Genomic DNA, 3584 nt, shown 5'->3' with positions numbered 1-3584 from the left:
CATGCAAAAGCCAAGCACAGTGGGTGATACATGCCTAGAACTCCAGGATGGGATAGTGTTGGTGGAGACAAGTAGATTCTGAGGGAATCCTAGCTCTTTTGCTGAACAGCAAGCTTGGTTCAGTAAGATAAAGCTTACTTTGTCTTAAAAAAGGATAGAAGATACTTGAAGTCAACTTTTCATTTCATGTGTACACAGACAAGCATATTTACACAAGCACAAGTATGTGCACAACACACACACACACACACACACAGACAAAGAGAAAGTTGGATCCCCCTTGCCATCTTCTATCGCCTCCTTTTCCCATTCTGCTTTTTTATCAAATAAGATGTAGCATCATAAGATGATGGGTGTTCCCACCAGAGGCCTGCACCATGATCTTGGACTTTCTGACTTCCAGAACTGTGAGCCAAAGGTAATTTATTCTATTCAGTATAAATTACCCAGGTTGTAGTATTCTGCTACAGCAGCCAAAAACAGACAAATACACTTGTCTATGACTTTCAAAGCAAAGCAAAGACATTGGCAGTCCTGGATCTAACGCTGCGTGCTCTGTCTGCAGAATCCTTGGATGCTCATAGGAGGTACTTGTTCTCATGAGGAAGAATGTCTTTTATTACTGTTGTTGTCATTATTGTTGCTTTAAAGATTTATTTAATTTTATGTGTATGACTGGGTTGTATGAATGTATTTGTACCACATGCATACCCAGTGGCCACAGAGCTCAGAAGAGGGGGTTAGATCCCCTGGGACTGGAGTTACAGGTTGTGAGCCACCATCTGGGTTCTGGAAACTGAATCCAGCTCCTCTGCAAGAGCACTCTGCAAACTCTGCAGCCCCAGGCAAAACATCTTTTGTTCTTATTTCAAAACCTGAAAGCAGCTCTCTTGTGACCCCTCCCACCAGCATTAAGTCAGAACCTGGCTCTGGAAAGGCACAGCCTTCAGGTCATGCTGGACACCTGTCATTTTCCACCCAACCCTAAGCTTTTCTGGCAGCCATCCCCAACTGCTTCAAGCATCCCTCACCTTTCAACATCTCCGAGACAGGTCCCATCTGCATGGGAAAAAAAGCACCAAGCCTTTTTCCAAGTTCCTGCCTAGGCTGATGATGGCGACTGGTCCTACTAGGACTGCCACGCTTTAGAAAGTGTCCTTTCGAGTCATCTCACCTGTCTTTTCCCGAGAGTGTTGTCATAGTCTAAACTCACCCTTCCCAAGACTCTAAAATGGCTGAAGACTCTGATATGGTTTGAAAAGTGAGTTACTCTCAAACAATGATTTCTTGCACTTAAAGTTTCTAAAAGAGCTGGGCAGTGGTGGTGGGCAGTGGTGGCACGTGCCTTTAATCCCAGCACTTGGGAGGCAGAGGCAACCGGATTTCTGTGTTCGAGGCCAGCCTGGTCTATAGAGTGAGTTCCAGGACAGCCAGGGCTACACAGAGAAACCCTGTCTCAAAAAACAAAAAAAACAAAAACAAACAACAACAACAACAACAACAACAAAACCAAAAAAAAAAAAAGAAAGTTCCCAAAAAACAAACCTGCAAGCTCTTAATTAATGGAAAAATCTAAAATCATAAAAGGTCCACTTGGTTAACTGTTTGCAGTGCTGGGGCTTGAACTCAAGGCCTTGTGAGTGCCAGGTAACTATACTGCCAGTGCACCAGGTCCCAGCCCCACAAGGTTCAAAAATGTTTAAGTTTGGAAGCCTCTGTAATTATGACACACAACCTGGAAGCCACAAGACAAATTGTATGTGAATATAGATTTGATCAGTTTAAATAAAAAGTTTCAATATACATTAAAAACCTAGCAGAAAGTAAAAAAGGAGTGGCGGAGGAAAAAATTGTATATATCACAATGGGCTAATCTCCTTAATAAAGATCCTAAAAGTCAGTTAAAAAAAAAAAAAAGGATAAGTGTTCTTGAAAAATGGGAGACATGAACAGATGTCCCACAGGAAACACAACTGGCACTTAGACGCGAAGGTGAATCACAGGAATCACCAGTCACATTTTACAGTATGCAAGAATGGTAAACATCAAACCATGAGACAGTGGCTGTGTGGGTGAGGGAAGCCAGTACCAGTCACGGGGGAGTAAAGAAACTGGCAATGTCCAGCCCAATTTAAAATGATACTGTTCTTAACTGGACAGTGGCAAGAGTTCACCCGTGGCTCACATACATGGACATGGACGCAGAAGGACAACCTGAGGCCCTGTCACCACCCACCACAGTAGGCAGCCAGGGTGTCTGCCTTTCAGGTAGGACACACGGCAGGAGGTTCGAGGGCTGTGCTGGGTAGACCCAGTGAGGCATACAGGAGTACAGGCCAGAGTGATGCAGCTATTTAAGAAAACAAGCCTGCTTTATCACCATGAAGAACACCAAGGGTGAAGTGACTTGCATATTTTGCTGGGCCTAAAAATATCCTGAGCTAATTGATGTTCTTTTTGGGAAGTATCCAGTTGTTTACTTTTTCATGAGATCACTAACCTTACCTGCAACCAGTCTGCTTTTGTGTTTCCGTCTTGTGGCTTTGATGCTTCGCCTATGGAGGTCTTTAAATATTCAGGCCATTAGCTATAGGAGGAAGAGGCTCTGTGGACTCTGCCAAGCCAGTGGGAGGTGCAGTGTGAAAAAGGATAGGCTCTTCCATGCCCTTCGCAGCAAATCCTCCTGGCTCTGGTCCCAGGTGACTTTTTATCTGCTTTATCTGTTTTGGACCCAAGTTATACACTGGCTACAAGCCTCTCCGAGGTTTCATTTTGGGGAGACTACCAGGCTCACTTTGCTCTGGCTCAAGGGTCTCCCTACTGCCTTGGAATTGGGGTCCCATTGACCACCCCTACTCCCCCTTCCCTCCCAGGACTGTTAGGTCTTATACAGGCTTCCTCCTACCCGTTTTACCTGTAAAGCTATTGACTGTGCTAAGAAGCCACCCAACATGCCAGCTACAGCCCTGTAACTCAGGCTCCATTGCAGGGACCTCGCTTCCTTATGGACACGTGACCACCATGAAGCTGTGAGCACTCCAGGCGAGATCCTCTTGGAGTTACTTGAGTAAAGGGGAAAGGTGTCAGAGAAGTGAGATAAGGAAACTGGCTCCCTGGAGCCTTCACTGCCCCTTCTGCATGTAGAACTCTGTTTCTCTGTACTGGCCAGTCCGAGTGGAATTCTTAGTGTAAGAGGTGGGAGGCAGGGAGTGTTTTTCAGGGCGAACCTTGTGAACCCACCACAGGCTTGGGGGTGTGTGAACATCTGGGGTATCTGTGGGCCCACTGTCTTTCCCCTGGTGTGTGACCCATTCGGAACTATGCCAGAACCAAACTAAATCATTGTTGAGCACAGAGTGATCCAGAGGTGATGTACCTAGAGCTGTCACCTAGCTACACTGTCAGTCATGTCTCAGGAGAGGCGGGAGCTCAATAGACAGCTGGGACAGGGAGCTCCAACCCTGAAACAGCCCAGGCCTCTGGGTGGCCTGCTGCTGCTGCCACTGCTGCTGGGTTTCTGCTAACACCTGTAGTCCCACTTGGGCAGGTTTTAAAGGCTGGGCGCTCACTAACGAGGCAAAAGA

This window comes from Mastomys coucha, unplaced genomic scaffold (assembly GCF_008632895.1).
Source record: "Mastomys coucha isolate ucsf_1 unplaced genomic scaffold, UCSF_Mcou_1 pScaffold15, whole genome shotgun sequence".
In the NCBI taxonomy this organism is placed as follows: Eukaryota; Metazoa; Chordata; class Mammalia; order Rodentia; family Muridae; genus Mastomys; species Mastomys coucha.
Note: the sequence above shows the minus strand (reverse complement) of the source record.